Source organism: Dipodomys ordii, unplaced genomic scaffold (assembly GCF_000151885.1).
Source record: "Dipodomys ordii isolate 6190 unplaced genomic scaffold, Dord_2.0 Scaffold97, whole genome shotgun sequence".
Classification (NCBI taxonomy): domain Eukaryota; kingdom Metazoa; phylum Chordata; class Mammalia; order Rodentia; family Heteromyidae; genus Dipodomys; species Dipodomys ordii.
The window spans coordinates 12,251,957-12,271,364 of record NW_012267313.1 but is presented as its reverse complement, the minus strand read 5'-3'; positions in this window follow the sequence as shown (position 1 = coordinate 12,271,364).

Below are 19,408 nucleotides of genomic sequence, written 5' to 3'. Positions count from 1 at the left end.
ATATGATATCCTAATATAATATCCTAATAAGAGTATCCTAATGCTGCAAACTGTCATGGCATGCTGATTATGTTGTTAACATGGGTGCAAATGTGACCTGCACATTATTTACCATCATGGTTCCAGAACTAACTGCCTGTGGTGATAACAGATACTTTTGCTTCCTATTCACAGGGTTTTTGCAAGAGATGGGGGCTCTCTTGCTGGATGACACACAGGAATGCCTGGCTGAGCAGCTTATGGCTGCCTTAATGCTGTGGTGGAGGAGGCGATCAGCTCCCCTGATATTTGAGCATTGTAAAAGCCTTTCCTTTCCCTTTCTTTCTCTGGTTTTAATTAGCATTGGTGATTCGAGGCTGACTTCATTTTTCATCCAAGTTTTCCTTTCAAGTTCTCGATCAATAACTCGTTAATGAAGCCAGAATAAAGGAGAGCAAGAGAGAGCGAAAGAGAAAATGAAGCATTCTTAAATGTCCACTACCACTCTCCAAAGCAAACAAATAAACATACCTGATGCTGTGACTAAAGAAATCATTCAGCTGGCTAAATTGCGTGGTTGCCACAAGGAAGAATAATTGGCATAGCCAGGGGAGTTGTAACATCGTGAAATATTAAATTCAAGACATCATGTTTGAAATATTACTTTAAAAAGAGTATTAGTGTTTTTCTTCCATCCTTTTCAGTTTAACTTTCCCAAAACGTCATGCAGTCTTAATAAAAAAATTTCAAGCTATGGTTCATCCCGAGAGCCATGAATTCAACCTTCTCTAAATAGAGTCCTTTAGAAGAACATTACATTTTTGAATCTTGAAAGGAACAGAGCATATCCTCAGTATTCATGAAGAGACTAGAGAGGTCGTTTGCACTTGTGTGCCAGACATTTCAAAAATAAGGCAAAAAAGAAGAAGGAGAAGGAGAAGAGAAGGAGAAGGAGAAGGAGAAGAGAAGGAGAAGGAGAAGGAGAAGAGAAGGAGAAGAAGAAGGAAAGAAAGAAAAAAGTGAGGTCTGGGTGCACAGTTCAGGCCACCCGCCACTAGGTGGCAGAAGCACTCCTTCTGCTCTTCTGACTCTGGTGGTGTGGGTTGTAATTAGGTCAGTGTAAGTTAAAGTAGGGCTGAGAGATGAATAAAGTAGATTTTCTCCTCTGGAACACACTGCAGTTTAATTTCACTTCTTCCTACATTGTGCAATGAAGGTGGATTTAACTTTTAAAGGCAAAGAGACAAACCTCTGCCAGGATAAATGAAAAGACTCAGAGAGGGCAAATGGACAGGAGGAAATGTTTTCTGGCTGTTTTCTAATTTTGATATCCGGGTCATCGTCAAAAATTGTTGTCAGAGGTAATATGTGTATTACATAAGGACACAGTGCCTCCAGAAGCTTACAGGACCATATTTGCTCGGTGGTGATGTGAAAAGGAAAAATGCCCCTGCTGGTGGCCTGAAATGAAATAAAGCCGTGTTATTCTTGAAGCTGTTTTTCTAATTTTGCCAACTACCAGAAACACGTGAATCTGAGGGGAAAGCTCCACACCCCACACAGATTTCCTTTTCCTGAGTGAGTCACTTAGGAGGGAAGGGGTCTTGAAGGTGAAAGCTGAAACTGTTGTTCTTCCTAAGGGTTTGTATCAGGGGTTTCTGGAAGGACAGAAACACCTAAAATAAATAGGATCCAGCTCTGAGTCTTCAACAGCCCTGGGTTGTGTCAGACCACGATTGAGTAGCTTTGTTATCAAAAAGCATCAGGGGTCACTGTGGTCAAAAACATGAACAGAGTGGGGAGAAGGAATGAGACAAACACAGGAAAATCTATCCTCTCCTCAATTGCTGATTGTGGGACTCAATGTGCAAGAGTCAGACTTTTTTAAAGTAATTTTTTAACAAAAAATAAGGGCGAATATAAGAATAGCTATGATATAAATAGCCATGTTTCCTGAGTTTGAATTCCCCTGCGGTAGAGAGCACATGAATGGATTTCTGTTTCTTTGCTTTCTAGATGATGTCACAGGTAAAGCTGAACCTAAGGAGAAGGAGCAGTTGGTAGAAGGATCAGTTGAATGTATGTGATTGTATAGGGTGAAGTGAGAAAATATAGTCCCCAACTGGGTGGCTCAGATATTCTTCAAATAACTCTTGGGTTTTCTGATACATATGTAAAATTGGAGTGAGGTGATTTCTCACCTCTCTTCAGCATCGCCCAGTAGGAATGTCTTTGTGTGAGTTACAGATGGGTCCAAATATACTGAAAATAGAAATCCACCTGCCTCACAGCGCAGCCTGCTCGTGAAGGCTTCTCTCCTCCTCTGACACAGAGAACATGCCCACAGAGGGTGCTCTGCTGTGGTCTGAAGTTGGCCTCTGGAATCACCAGCAATCACATAACAGCTATGTGCAGAGTACCTGAAAACCTTTCTCCATTCTTGAGATGATGTCCTCTGTGTGTCTGGATAGTGTGAGCCAGGAATAAAGAGGGAGCAAGCTAAGGAACAAGGGATAAGAAACTGGAAAAAAAAGGGTCTTGAATTCTTGTTTGAAGGGTACAGTCAGTATGCTGTAATTTATCATTTCAGTCAATTACACTTAGTTACATTTGGTGTCAGAGGTGGTCAGAGGCTGAGAAACATCAAGCACTGTCAATGAGTTGTGACTTGTAAAAGCAGAAGTCTATTCCTCGATATAGGTATCTCAGAAATCAGACAGATACTATCCTGACTTGGAATTTGGAAACAAATGTTTGAAAATCCATTCTAAGAGATAATCAGAATTGTGGAATATATATGGAAGATGGTGGTATGAATTGGCATTTTTCTCTACTGATCTACAAATGTTCCATTCTCCTGTCAGGGTTTGATGTTAGCTATATGTTTCCATCTCATTCATTCTGGTTTTATTTCTCTTCCTATTGAAAGCATGAGCAATCCAGAGATGTCTAAAGCAAGATGGATGGCAGAAACAGTTAACTCACAATGGTGTCCTAATCTTACTTCTATTTACAGTCATTAAAAAAAAACTTAATCTTGATTATATCATTGATTACAAAACAAAGAGTATGGCTTCCTTTATGCAAGAAATCGGAAAGCTCTGAAATTTAAGAATACATATCTGGCCTTGTGACTTTTAATGTATGAACATCAAATTAAATATCAAATGAACAATTCTCTTGCTATTAAAATAATCACAATTAATGGAAAAGCAAGTTGTAAAATAGGATACAAGATGTTGATTATGTCTCTGACATTTATAGACATTTAAATTAAGTCTCAGGAGTGAAGTCAGTCAGAGTAGACTATTTCCAAAACACAAAACAAATATTTTTTTCTCAAGAGACTTTAGAAAGCAGTATTTTGGTTTTTTTGGAACAAGTACTTTATTTTGTTATTTAAATTAAAACCACCCATAATAATCTTTTTAATGTTTCTCTGTTGTAAGGAATCTCTTCTTTTTTTGAAGAAGAAATAAGAATGGCGAACATACACAGGCAGAGATGTTCAACATCTCTGGCTATAAAAGAAATTTAAATCAAAATAACATTGAGATTCTACCTCACCCCAGTTAGAATGACCATCATCAAGAAAACTAGTCATAATAGTTGTTGGTGGAGTTGTAGCCTAAAGGGAACATTACTACACTGTTGGTGGAAATATAATTTTGTTCAGCCATTCTGGAAAGCAGTATGGAGGTTCCTCAAAAGACTAAACATAGAGCTTCCCTATTACCTAGCAAACCCACTCTTGGGCATTTATCCAAATGATCACAAACAAAGACACCAGCATCACCATGTTCATTGCAGACATGGAATCAACTCATGCCCCTCTGTAGATAAATGGATCAAGAATATACACTTCCATCCGAAAGAATGACATTGCTCCATTCATGAGGAAATGGAAAGTCTCGGAACAAAGTGTATTAAGTGAAACAAGCCAGATTCAAGAACACACAAGCTGCATGGTTTCCCTCATTTGTAATAACTAAAATACACCTATAGTATTCTTAGCAGAGGATCACAATAGTTCAATAGCTAGGAGCATATGGCCATAAAAAATGAAGCTTTTGGTAAGTCTTATTTGATATATTTTTCTATAGATTATTGCATAGCCAAGTATGAACAAATGTAACATCCTTAAGGAAAAGAAGAGAAATCTCTTCAGTTTCTACTGGCCAAAGAGTCATCAATTAAAAATGATCTTGATTACAAAACATTAACTTTTCTTACAAAGGCATAAATATTGGATTAATAAGAATTGGGGTTAATGGGATATTTAAAGAAAGTTTTACTATATAATAGGAGCATTTTCTGCATGTTTTTATGGAAATAATTCAAATCTCATCCCTTTATATTATGGAAATTTAATCAAAGTCCAATATTTAAGTAATTAAATTTCAAATATCCTGTGTTCCCTAAGTTAATTAATGTTTAGTCAGAATTTATTTCTTATATTGAAGTCACTATGCAAAATGATGTCCATATGAGGATCATACTTTGCTGAGGAAATAATTTTAATATGGAAATCGAAGTGCACCAAAACAATTGATCTTTTTCATACTTAATGTCAATTTCTATTGCCCTCTTGGGAATTGACCCAACTCGTTTTACTTATTTAAGTATGCCAGTAAATACGTTTCATGCTCAATTATTTTATACATTTTTGAAGCATGAAAATCACAGTGAGGCTTTACAGAAAAACAGCAAATGTGTAGAACATTATGCTATCTACCTTTCGAAAGAATGGGTTACTCATTTTGGGGGACAATTTCAATGAAGTCCCGGATACTTCATTCGCTCTGTAGTTCCAAGCAAGGAAGCAATATCAATTGTTCAGGGTAGGATACCAATCCTGGTTCATACTTACAGCTCCATCTAAGCCCACCATTTAAAATCACTCTTAGTATAAATACATCCCCAAAGTACAGTTATAACATAAAGTGAATTTTTTAGAATGGAACGGTTTTAATACAATTCTTTCCTAATTCGGCTTCTGTGTCTTTTAAAAATATTTTTAATTAAGTGATTATATAAATTTCACAAATTTGACAGTACTGTAAGAGAGTCTTTTTACATATCAAGTAAAATATCAGGAGAATGAACTCTCTGCTCATCAAGTGAGCTTTTTAATGGACATGTAATGTAATTTTAAGGTAATTTAAAGTACATCTACTTTTAAAATGGCAATGATGGTTCCATGATCTCCTATAAAAATGATTAGCTTGGATAATGGTTGTGTATATGCATATGTATTGCATGCATATGTGTATGTGCATGTGTGTGTATAAAATGCCAAACAGGAATGTACATAGTCTAAAGAAAACAGTATCTCTTCCAAAAACCACGCTAAAGCTTTGAAAAATACCAATTATTTTGCCCCCAAAGAAGTACATTTCTTGCTTTTATTACTCATTTTCTCTTGTCTAAATATTCTTTATGTTTTTTTTACATTTTTTATTATCTTTAAAGTACTTGTACAATGAGCCACCTTTTAACAAAGCAATTTATGATTACAATGCATCTTGATCAAGGTCACCTCTTTTTAACATTCTCACCCACTTCCCTTCTACATATCCTTTTTCTTGCTCTTCTTCATTTTGTAAGAAAGAAATTGAATTCTTCATGGCATTCTCTGCCTCTTCTTCTCTTAATTTGTCTACCCCTGACCCCACTGAACACCTTTCAAATACTTCCTAGGATGATGTTTATGATTAAGATAGGGTAGCTTGAAATAGTGACTGAAGGACTCTATCACTGACAGCTGAAATTTTAGGATTTTTTCCTTTTAATGAAGTATGATTAATATGAAAATTATTTCTCTACAAATATATAGGATTCAGCAAACATCATATGAAATCTAATCTCTAGGAAGAATTCTGCTTGGCCTTCATTCTCATATGCTTATTAAAGAAGCAGGCCCTTTGAATGACTATCATGCATTTTAACAAAATCAAAAATATTAGGGAGAAAAAAATTGTTAGACTGGGGCATAGGTGTCAGTGGGAAAGGGTGAATAAGTGAAAAAGGGGAAAATGGATATAATATAATCATAATAATCTATGCACCTGTGTACAAATAAAGAACTTCAATGAGACTGGTTTGTGGGGTGGGGGGGAAGGGAAAAAGGGTAAAACAGAGATGACCAAGAGGCTTAGTGGTTACGGAGCAGAAGAGAAACTCTATGTCTTTCCTTTTGAGCACCAGATCCTTGAGAACACCACCAGCTCAGAGAGTACAAATAAATACAGCTGTTCAGATGGAAACGTCAATGCAGTGGGCTGACCAAATACCTGCAGACCTTGGAAGGTTCTAGGGGTGGAAATAACCACTTAGAGCTATTTGTCTGGTGTGATGTGGGAAAAAGGAAGGCAGACACCCATACCCATACTTGGTTGATTGCTAAGCATGCCCCAAAGCCCTGAGTGCTCAAGTGCCAATTAGGAACTTCTGACAAAATGGAAACTGCCCAACTCACCCTAGCATGCCCTCCATCAGGAGCTACCATTGAGTATGAAAGACCACAGCCAGGATCTCTACCGGCACTTCAGGGCCAACAATTACTATGTGAATAAATTTTAAAAAGTGACCTTCAAACAGAAGCTAAGTACCAGAGATTGGAGGAGAAAAATTCACTGAGCTGACAGAATCTAACATGCATGTGAATTTTAAAAAGGGAGAAAATGGTTGAGGGGCTTGAACTTGGGGCCTGGACACTGTCCCTGAGCTCTTCTGCTTAAAGATAGCGCTCTACCACTTTATGCCACAGTTCCACTATCAGTTTTGTGGTGGTTAATGGGAGATAAGAGTCTCATGGACTTTCCTTCCTGGTCTGCCTTTGAACCATGATCCTCAGATCTCTGCTTTCTGAGTGGCGAGGATTAGAGGAGTGAGCCACTCAAATCTTGCTTTATAGATGATAGTTTATAGCTCCTATCTTTATTATTCTGAGTTCCTTTATCTCATTGCAATTCATAACTAACGCATCCATCTCCACAATGATAGCACTGCATCTCTGTACAGTATTTAGTTTCCCCCACACACTTTGACATGTCTCCTCATTCTTATTTCTTTACCTGTTACTTCACCTCCTTATTTTACTACCCCCTTTAAAATTCTACATGAACAATATTTGATATTCACCTGCAATGGTAGCATATAAGAATACAAGTCCTTGTCATATATGACGTGGTGATACAAAAGTATTGCTAATGGGAGTTTACTTCAAGTACAATCTGGTTTAGTGTCTAATTGATGAGTTTGTTATTGCTGTTACACCCCCAGGTCAGTGAAGAAAATCAACACATCAATTCTACCACTATTGAGTCTTCATGGGATAGAAAGAAGAAATTAATGAAATGACTTCAGATAAGTATTTACCAATGTGGGAATACATCATATATGAATAAAGAAAGCAGCATGACAACCAAAATCCAACAGTCACAGAAGAGAATAGAATGATGAACCAAAGAATGATGGTAAAGATGATTATTAAGACTGATGAACACAAACATGAAGACTTGAACAAGATTAAAAATATATAAATGAATGTCTAAATGGATTCAAAGAAAATACAAATAAACTACTAAATTCAAGGGAAGATGCGAATGAACAGTTAAATAAATAAGCTAGATAATTTAAATATGATTGAGAATTGAATAAAAATACACAAACAATTTGAAAAATAAATTATAGCTAGGCTCTGAAAATATTAAAGGTTTGGCAGTCAAAAACATTTCAGCAGAACTTCTTAAAGGAGAATGAGTCCAATCAAAGAAACAATATCAGTACTTAAAGACAAAATTTAGTATAAAATCAGATGAATAAAATAAAAAAAAGGAATGAAAATCTATGAACAGAATATGTAAAAACAGGGCCTTTCTTAAAAGACCCATTGAAAAAATAATAGGTAATAATAAAGGAGAAGAAATACAAGTTAATGGGATGGGAAACATACTCAGCAAATTAATAACATAAAACACTGTTCAAAAAAGAAATGTACCTCACTTATGTAACTGTAACCCCTTTACAATAAAATTTAAATTAAAATAAGTAAAGCTTGAGAAAGAATGATCACATCCTAAGCCTATAGCACTTCAAGTAGTACTTCTGGTAGTACTGGTTTAGGACTACCAGCATTAAGACTTTCCATGACATACTGTGTTAAAATATCAAGCAGAGGGAACAAGGAAAGTTTACAATATACTGTAAGAGAGAAGCACAAAGCCATCTCTAAAGTTCAATCCACCAGAGTAAGAGATTTTTCAACAGCAGTAAAGCATGGCATGTAATTTAATCACCAAACAGGAAATAACTGCCAACATACACTACCCACCCAAGATAGTATTCATAACTTAAGGTTAAAAAACCTTCCATGGTAGGGGCTGGGAAGGTGGCTCAGTGGTAGAGTGCTTGCCTTTCATGCAAGAGGCTCTGGGTTCGATTCCTCAGCACCACATAAGCAAAACAGAAAAAGCTGGAAGTGGCGCTGTGGCTCAAGTGGTAGAGCGCTAGCCTTGAGCTGAAGAGCTGAGGGACAGTGCCCAGGCCCAGAGTTCAGGCCCCATGACCTGACCACCTCCCCAAAAGCACAAAAGCTCCCAGCCAGCACCCAGACCCTGAGATAAAGCTCCAAGAATGGCACACACACATACACACAAAAGTTTATTCTTCAAAGAGATAGATAAATTGATATGTCATAATCAATCTGTGTTAAAGGAATAGAAAAAGTAAAATAAGAAAGTTAGAGATCAAAAGAGAAAATGTCATAACACATCCCAATGAAATTTAGATCATAGGGCATTTTTCAAAACCTCATTGCTACAAAATTAAAACTGAAAAAGAAATAAATGATTAGATTTATTTGACCTACCAGATTGAACCAATTGGACCTAACACACTTAAATGGATATATAGCAGGCAACGAGATTGAAGTAATAATAAACAGTTTTTCAGCATTTAAAAAAAAACCTTCAGAATTCAGTAGAACCACTGCTAACTTGTGCCATATAGAAAAACACACAAACAAAATAAACCAAAAAAACAAAAAAATCTCAGCAACTAATACAGTGTACACTTTGCCATCCATGATACATATATGATATATTTATATTTTATATATATATATATACATATAGTGATGAAACGACATTACAAAATATGTTCTGTGAATCTAGTATTATACTCATTCCCAAACTGGACAAGTTGACAACAAAGAAAATGGACTGTTGACCAGTCTCTTTAATGAATGCAGATTGAAATGTCTCAAGAGAATACTGACAGAAATAAATTTATTAGTGCATTAAGATCACACCAGGATCAAGTTGTTTAATTCCAGGGATGCCAAGATGGTTTATCAAATGAAATCTATACATGTTTTATACCTCATAAAGAAAGATGAAGGACAAAAATCACATGATTATTTCAATTAAGTCATAAAATGCCTTTGATGTCATTCAGAATCATTTTATGAAGAAGCTGGTAACACATTGTATGTACCTCATTATAATAAAAATATAAATGACAAATTTATAACTACTATCATACTAAATTGGGAAAAATTGAAATCATTTCTTCTAGAGTCAGGAATGAGATAGTGTTTCCACTCTTCCATATTTAATACAGTACTATATTCTGGCTAGAGAAAACATGCAAGAAAATAAAAAGATAGATTCAAATAGGGAAGAAAGAAGTTAATGTCTCTATTTATATTTGATATGTCTAAAAGTTAGGCCAACTGCTAGTGGCTCATATGTATTATCACAGCTATTCTAGGTTATATTATGAGGATAATGATTTAAAGCTAGCGAAGGCCAGACAGTCCAATGAACCAACAAAAGTCAGAAGTGGGTCTATGGCTCAAGTAGCTCAAGCAAAAAACCCTAGGAAAGAACAGTTTCCAAACTGGAGCTTGCTCCAGTAGTGACATGGAAAAGAAATCTGAAATTTCTACCCCAAATCCTAGATTGGATAAACATTGTAGCAATGTAGCAATATATAAAATAAAAATACATTTTCTGTCTGTACACAGGTATCTGATATATCTAGTTCCCCATAAATATTATGTTTATTGAATGTCATAATTCTAGTATTTCCGTTAACCCAAAGAGATCATCAAAGCACAATTTAACTTTTGGGCCTAGCAGTTATCCTTCTGAAATTGCCAGTTACTCTGAAAGGAAAATTATCTAAACACATTAGGCCCATTTTTTTCTAAATGTATTCATTCTGATGCAAATTATGAACAATTGAAATCTCCTGTACATTGAGTTGTACAATCCAACAAGCATCTCTTAATATTTTGTAGAGCTTTTTTATTTTCCTCAGTAAGCAGGTGTTGGCTTAATGCATTAATTTCAGTTAGTCCAAAACACTTGAATGTACACAATTTATCTAATTTCCCTTATATACAGGTATTAATTATGAGGAATATTTGCAGAAATATTTATTCCACCAATGGCTTTACTATGTTAATAGTACAATATGTTTTGATTGATATTATCATGAGAATGGGAGACTATAGATCACTGAATGACACAGTAGTTCAAGCAAAACATGAAAACACTGTAATATTGTTGATTATCGAAGGACTGCAAAGGATCTTAAAAACAATTCCAAAATTGCCAATTCAATCACGAAAAACTAAAATATACTAGAACATGCATATATTTCCCTTAAGAGAAAGAAATCTAGCTGTGGCTGGGATAGAACTGTTCCTTGCTGGACAGATGACAGTTTGGTGGTGGTTGCTTTTTGTCCTCTTGTCCTCCATGGTTTCTATATACAGCTTTCATCTATAGAGAGCTGGAGGTGAGCCTCAGCCACCATGAATTAAAAAAAATTTCTTCTTTTTTCAGTGTATTAAGGTATAATTTTATTTTATGTTATTTTATTTTTTGTGTGAAAATACTGTACAGAGGGGTTACAATTACATGGGCAAGGTAATGAGTACATTTCTTATCAAGCATTGTTGCCTCCACCTTTGTTTCCCCTTCTCTTCCCTTTCCATCCCCCCTCTCCACCAAAGTTGTAAAGTTTGTTTTTCGACATAACGACATGTACACCTCATTGTTGCAATGGGTCCACCTGTATCCCTATTTAAACAATTGGTTTTTTCCCTTGCCCTCCACAAATTATACCAACGTCAAATACAGTGAAAACAGGGGTTATACTGTGGGGGGAGGGACATACAAAGCAACAAAGAAATAATCTTATAAATATGTTAGAAACAATCGCATGAAAGAAAAAACATTTGAATAATTATCTTGGGGTTCATTTCACCTAACATCAACTTATCTGACCATTTCTGCTTGTCTCAGACATACTAGTTATTGCAAACATGGGACCGATGTTTCTTTGGGCCTGGCTTACTTCACTTAATATAATTTTTCCAAGTCTATTTCCTAACAAATGGGGCAATGTCATTCTTTCTGATGGAGGCATAGAATTCCATTGTGTACCTATACCACATTTTCTTGATCCATTCATCTACTGAGGGGCTTCTGGGTTGGTTCCATATCTTAGCTATGGTAAATAATGCTGCAATAACCATAGTTGTGCTGGTAGCTTTAGTGTGGCCTTGTTTGTGATCGTTTGGGTAAATGCCCAAAAGTGGGATTGCTGGGTCATGGGGGAGCTCTATGTGGAGTCTTTTGAGGATCCTCCATACTACTTTCCATAGTGGTTGAACAAGTTTACACTCCCACCAACAATGCAGAAAACTTTCTTTTTCTTACAAGTGCAAAGAAGAGGAAGATGTTCAGTTTGCTGTGAGATGAGAAAAATACCAGTTGAGTAATTTCATGGACTCTTTTTGTGTCCAAAAGGTTTCATATCATGCTTTTCTATATAACCTGAGAGAAACCAAGAGGCAGATAAAACTTTTTCATATTCTCTTTGTGAGCAGTGATGTTACTGTGTGTTTGAAACTCCCGATTGGACCATGATCTACATAGATAACTAGACTTTTTAAGGCAAGAAAAATTCCTTCACTTATTTCAAAAGAACCCATTATAACCCCTATAAAAACAGTTCAAGCCCTGAAGCATGAAATTTGATTGCCAACTCATCTACTTTCATTGCTCCCTACACAGTATCATGATAATGTATCCTCGAATTTTAGTGAGAGATTTATTTCACTACAGATTAAAAACCAGCCATTCCCTTCAGAAACACATTTGCCACTATCCTTTTAGATTAGAGAGAACTTTGTTAATAGCATTTAATGCTTCTGCATCTGGGTGCAAGTTTGTTTATGCATTTGGAAAGTAAGAATACCACAATTAGACTCCCTGGCATGTGTAAAACTGCAGAGAACACAGAGCTATTTGCAGAATTATGCAGCATCCAAAAGATACATGAATATCATATTCATGCAACAAAAATGGATCTGTTGCATTATGCCCACATTTATAAGTCTGCTCCAGTTCTAGTCCCAAAATTCTAAACATGCAGATGCAAATTCCCATGGCCATAATTAAAAGTGGGACTAAATTTCCATCTTCTTCACTAGGAAAAAAAGACAATTTTAAGCATAAACATAGAAATTATTGCTAATGGAGCACACAGACACATGTACATAATAAATATCAAAGAAAGCAATTGAACATTTTAAAAATTAGTATTCATAATTATTGAGGTAAAAGACATACAAAATCTAGATTAAAAACATATGATAAAGAGATAGATACAGTGCAATATCGTAGGTAGACTATGTTATTGATTTATAGAAATGATACTAGAATAAAGAATAAATTTCTAAGTGTTCAGACTTAAAATCAGCTTATAAGTATCAATTAATTGTATCACTACCCTACAAATGAATGACTTAAAATTAATTAAAAAATTAAAACCTAAAATGAAATACAACAATTCTACTTATAACTTGAAAAAGCATGACCATTAGAACAGAAACCCCCGAAATGTAAAAAGCTTAAACCTGGAAACTGGTGAAACACTTAAGTGATTTAATGAAAACTAAAGAAAGGCAAAATTATACCAAGTATATTCATTAGAAGGCTCAATATTATACAAATATCAATGTCATATTTACCTCTAAATTCTGTGTTTGATAGTTGAAAATCACCATAGAAGTCTTTGTTTAAGTGGACAAGTTAATTATGAATGGTGACATAATTGGCCTATAAGCTAAAGTTAGATAAACTAAAGTTGAAATCTAGCACATGATGATATCAGTGTTCTAGTAAGCAGCAATAGTAAATGCAGTATGGTGTTTGTATGGACACAGATGAGTAATTCCTTAATGGAACAGGGATGGGCTGGTCCATTTATGCCACATGATCTTTCTCAAAGATGTTGTGATAGCCAGGCTTGGTGGTGCACACCTGTAATACCAGCTATTCCAGAAAGAAACAGGGGGATTACTAGTTTGAAACCAGCATGGGCAAATTATTGAGTTCCTCTCTTAAAAACAAAATGCAATGGAAATAGAAACATAGGGTTTTTCTCCTGTTTTGTTTGTCGTGTTTGTTCATTTATCTTTGGGGGGGTTGGCATAAAAGGGCACAGAAATGGAGGGACAATGGATGAACGAATGCAGCAGTGGTTCTCAGTAGACTATATTGAAAATGAATTATACAACTTGTGGATTGGAATGGGAAGGAAAAATTGGGAGAGATAGAAGGAATGGGTGAAATTGTCCAAAAGAAATGTACTTATTACCTGTTTCCAGAAATGGTGCCCTCTGTACATCACCTTTAAAATAACAATAAAATTTCATAATAAAAAATGAAGGTAAAGAAAATACCAAACACAAACCAAAGAATGAGGCTCATAGTGTAATGCTCTAGCACATATGAGGCCCAAGGTATAAAAATTACTGATAACATACAGACAGCTCCTTTAATTAATGGCCTCTCTTTTTCTTATTTATTGATTGATTCATTCACTTATTCACACCTGCATGTATTCATTTACCATATTTTTTTGTCAAGGTCTTGGCATGTTGAACAGGTTGGCCTGGAGCCTTCCCCATGATCCTCTAAGATTGCATATTAACTTCCCAGACTTCTTTCACAAGCAAGTTGTTGTTTTTACTTCTTTGGCCAGTACTAAGCAATATTGGGTTAAGGAGGTAAGAATAGGTTAAGTAAAATAGCAGTAAATCTGAACCTTAAAGTGTAATCAGAATGATAAAACATGTTGCAATCAATTATTAGGTTATTATATCCAAAATCAACTTATGCAGTATATTAGAGGGTCTCTCAGGTACTTCAAGTGTTTGAAATATTTCACTTGCATAGAACCTACTAAGCTCTTGAATATGCAAGAACACATTTTGTTCAATATGAATGTGTTTTGATGGTAGTTTGGGTAGAGAGTGTCTAGGCTCCTTATTAGCACCAGGAGAAAACTACATTTATTTCCCCATATTTTTCTGGAGTTCCTTCATAGCCTCTTAGAAACTTATTATGTTGACATTGTATATGTGGCCTTAGAAGAGGAGAAAGTATAAGACATAAACTACAAGAACATAAAGCTCTTACAACTTGGTGAAGGCATGGTTCAAATTGTTAGTATGCTTTTCCAGCAATGTAAGGCACTGAATTCAAACCCCAAGGCAAAAACAATTAATTGAAAAGGAAGGCATATAATTCTTATTAAAGGAGTTTTCCTATTTATATTGGATATAATGTGTTAGTTCTGAACAAGACTTGTCCTAAAGTTGTGGGAAAATTCCCATGGAGACAAAGGGAAGGGAAAATAAAATAAAAAGACCTACAGATTTTTAAAGGAAAATTAAATTCTCTTTTCATTAGATATGTGAAAAATATCTGAAGCTCTTAGGATGCCAAATCAAAACTGAAAAGAACTAGGAAACTTAAGAGACTGTCACTAAGGGCTGGGAAGGTGGCTCAGTGGTAGAGCGCTTGCCTTGCATGCTGAGGCCCTGGGTTCAATTCCTCAGCACCACATAAGCAAACAGAAAAAAACCGGAAGTGGCGCTGTGGCTGAAGTGGTAGAGCGCTAGCGTTGAGCTGAAGAGCTGAGGGACAGCGCCCAGGCCCAGAGTTCAGGCCCCACAATCGGACCCCCCCTCCCCCCGCCAAAAAAACAAACAAACAGACTGGCACTAATGGAAAGAGGGAATAGATATTTTTTCTCTATTTTTCCACAATGTACAACTAAAATGACTAGACATTTTAAATATAAAACAAACAAGAAGAAATCTTAAAAATAATTTAAACATATATTGATGATACAAAGTTTCCATTTTTTAATTTCCATAGATAGATAGATAGATAGATGCCCAATCAAATTCACCTCTTAGTCACGCTTTACTACCATTCTCTTCTTCAAACAACTTCATTGCTCTATTGTCATGCATACATGTGCAGTAGATTTTCCTTTTCCACCGAATTTTTTTTCGTAAATTTCACTCAACAGTTGAAGCGCTCTCATAAATATATGTGATGGCCAGTGTCTCATGGCTGTAATTCTAGCTACTCAGGAGACTAAGATCAGAGAATTGTGGTTCATATCCAACCCAAGCAGACTCTTATCTCAAATTAACCACCTAAAAGCCAGAACTGGAGCTGTGACTCACATGGTAGTGCACCTGCTTTGAGTCCACGTCCTGGACTTCAAGCCCACCAGATATGCGCGCGCGCACACACACACACACACACACACACACACACACACACACACACACAGAGCGTATAAAGTTATGAAGGTAAATGACAATTTAAAACAATATTATTACAAATAGGGAAGGATACATGCATGTGGAGTATCATAGGTTTCTTCACTAGGAATCACCTAACTAAGAGCAAGAAAAAAAGTGTTGACTCTGAAAAGTCATACATATGTAATAGAATGTCTAAAATGGTCACTATAAAAGCTCTTCAAAAAGATATATTAATGCTATAGACAATTCCAAATAAACCTTCCCAAATATTCAATTATCTCATAGATATGTCAAAATAATGAAACATAGGTTCCCATGGTTTCCCTTATTTGCAATAACTAGTATATGTTTAGGACAAGCAGAAAAGCTCAAAAGCTATGTACATGTAAACATATAAGATGATGTTAAGCGAAATGAACCCTAACAGAGGGACACAAGTGGTTTTATCCTTGTTGTTGTTTTTAATGTATTTAATGTACCATGTAATTTTTTTTGTTTCTTTCCTATGTTCTTCCCCCATGATATAACCCCTGTCTTCAATGCCCTGCATCTTGTATATACATTTTTCTAATTTGGGGAGGGGAAGGAAAATAACAAAATGTTGAAACAAGGATACAGGTTGACCCATTGTAACAATCAGATGTACAAGACAATATGTTGAAAACAAACTTTACAACTTGGGGTGGGAGAAGAGTTGGAGAGGTAGGGAGGGAAGGTATGGTAGGAGAAAAACAAAGGAGGAAGTAACAATGCTCCATAGGACATGTACTCGTTACCTTACTCATGTAATTGTGACCCCTCTATACAGTATTTTTACAATAAAATTATATATGGAGAAAAAAAAACAACCAGTGAGATAAGAAACAGTGAGAATTATGGGAAAAATACACTACCCTAACTCATATTGGGACCATAATGTACTGCCCTACAGATTTAGAAAAAAACTGAAATTCCTTGGAATTGTTTTCTATTACAATGGAATCAAATTATAAATCAATAACAGGAAGCTTACCAGGAAGTCTCCAAATAGCTGTAAATTTCTAAGTAATCCATGAGCAAAGAGGAGACTCCTATAGAAATCAAAACTGCAAGGCCATGGATAAAACTGAAAAATGGAACAATAGGGAAACTAAATCTAAAAAAACAAAGGAAAAAGCTGAAAATACATGCACCTATAGTGCTTTCAAGAGTCATGGAAAATAATCTAGTAAAAGAGTTAAAGATGTGGAAAATAAGACTTTCCTAGATGCAACAAGTGTGGATGTTTAACTTTAGCTCATTGTATATAGAAGTTGTCCCTTAGAGATTCAGTGTACATTCATTAAATTACTGAAAGGTAGTTCCTGGCCACACATGTCCAAATAGATTCAAAAGACCTATTACCAATGTGTATTTTGAAAGATATTCCTAATTCTCATGGGTATTTAAATAACTAGGTGCTTTTCTCCAGGCTAATGACTGTATATAAAATGGCAAAAGAAATACTTAAGCAAAACCTGATGTGTTAATTTATATGGAGCAAATTATGTGAAGAAAGTGACTTTAAAATTTATTTTCTTTCATTAAAAAGATGTATTTCCAAAACGTTAGAGCTTGATACTAGTGATACAGTTGATGAATGCAAATTGGATTTTAAAGTAATTATACTTTCCAGCCCAATAATCATAAACAGCTTTAACAACTTTCTTTTTCTCTAGATCATAAAGGACAAAATTTAGGCTGGTTATTTAGAAAAGGCATGTACAAAGAATTTATATAAAAGAAAGAAAATTTGAAAAAAAATGGAATTTTAATTATGAGGTAAGTGGTAACTCTTTTCTCATATTACATAACTCAAATGGAAAGACACTCACTTTAAGCTGAAGCGCTCAGGGACAGCACCCAGGCCCAGAGTTCAAGCCCCGTGACCGACAAAAAATATTCTTTCCATTGTCTTCAAAGTATTAATTTTTTAGAAAATTATTTAAATTTGTTACCTCAATTTCTATTCACACATCATAGTCATAGGACATTTGCTTCATTAAATTGTACCATCAGTCACAATTTCCTAATCTAATAAACTGAGTAATCATTTAAGTAACTGCTTTAAAGTAAATAACATCATATATTTTGATTAATCATTAACAAAATATAGTGATCTGTGTACTGTGCTTCCTTCCAATTTAGAAAGTAGTCATGCGATATGTCTCAGTGAGGTTTCCCTTGTGAGATATTACTAGATCCTGCGTTAAGAATGATTATCACTTCAAGCTGGTACCAAGAGACATTTTAGCTGTTCTAATGAATCAGGTAAAACGCTTCTGCTCTAATTTCTAGAAGTCTATGATTTCAAAAATGACTTAGTCATTACCTTAACCATGTCTGCTTGTAATGAAAGCTGCCCACACAATTTTCCACTGAAAATTGCAAAACTTTAATTAGATTGAATTTAATCAACATCATTCACTTTTGTAGGTAATTAAGGCTTACATTTGAATGCATGTATGATGTTCTCACTTAGCTTTAAACATATGCATATTTGCATCCATTTTTATTTCTTTTCATTCGTGAAAGAGGGTATTGCGCTTACAGTGATAATAAAAAAGCAAATACAAAATGCGACCTAATTTGACTAGCTGTAATTTCATCTATTTTAAGTGAAACTATTACATGTGTTTTGTATTTGTTAATATTATTTTGACATAAAACAGACTAATGGAGGGTATTTTTGATTCCTTTATGAATTTTTCCCAGAGCTATTTATCCATGAATCTTAATTCCACAAAAGAGAATTTTTGTATTAGGAACCTAGGTGATGATTTGTTTCCCAGTGCTGGGTATCAAACTCAGGGCCACCTGCATGTCAGTGCTAGCCAACATCTCACCAGTTATCTTTAGCACCAACCTGCTTAACACATTTTTCCCAAATAAACTGGAATGAAGAAAAGAAGACCCATTATTGGTAGAGTAGATGTCATAAATTCTATGTATTCATTATCTACATTTAAATTCCACAGAAGACTCTCTCAGGTTTTCAATGAAAGCATACATTAATTTTCTGATTTTGCAAATTTGCATGACAAGTGTTAAGATCCTAAGGAGTCCAGGGGAAGCCTAAGGTCATTATATGTAGGAATAGAGCAGTGTTAAAGCATAGAGGCTGGCATCAGTAGTAGAGAAATGTAAGGTGTTGTAGAGTTCTATATATATTAGGTCTCTTGTCACTAGTTGCTTGCTTTAATTTAAAATAATTCAAAACTCTTCTAACACTCAACATACTATGTTTCTGAATATAGAAAGTATGTCTAGCATGTTATAAATATATACACATGAAAATGCTATAAAATATTTGCACTTGAAGGGGTAAGGTTCCTGTGTCTCTGAAATTCTCATATAAGCATTACCTCATTTTTCAACAATTAATAGGATATAGATGGATGTGTGCTTTAGGAATTTGTTCTTATTTGATAACATGGTTGAGCATTATGTACATGCCATTAAATTAACCCATATAAAACCTAAATGTTAGATTTTTTTGTTGTTTGGTTTGGTTTTGGTCCTAGCTTGAACTCAGGGCTTGGCCATTGTCCCTAAGATTTTGTGCTCAAGGCTAGTGCTCTACTGTATTGTTAAAAGTGTCTACATATACTTCTTTCTGTGGACATATGTTTCATTTCTCTTGGGTATATTCTTTGAGAGGATTTGTTAGGTCCTGTGGTAAGTGTCCTTGCCTTAAATCATACTCTCTCTCTCTCTCTCTCTCTCTCTTTCTCTCTCTCTCTCTCTCTCTCTCTCTCTCTC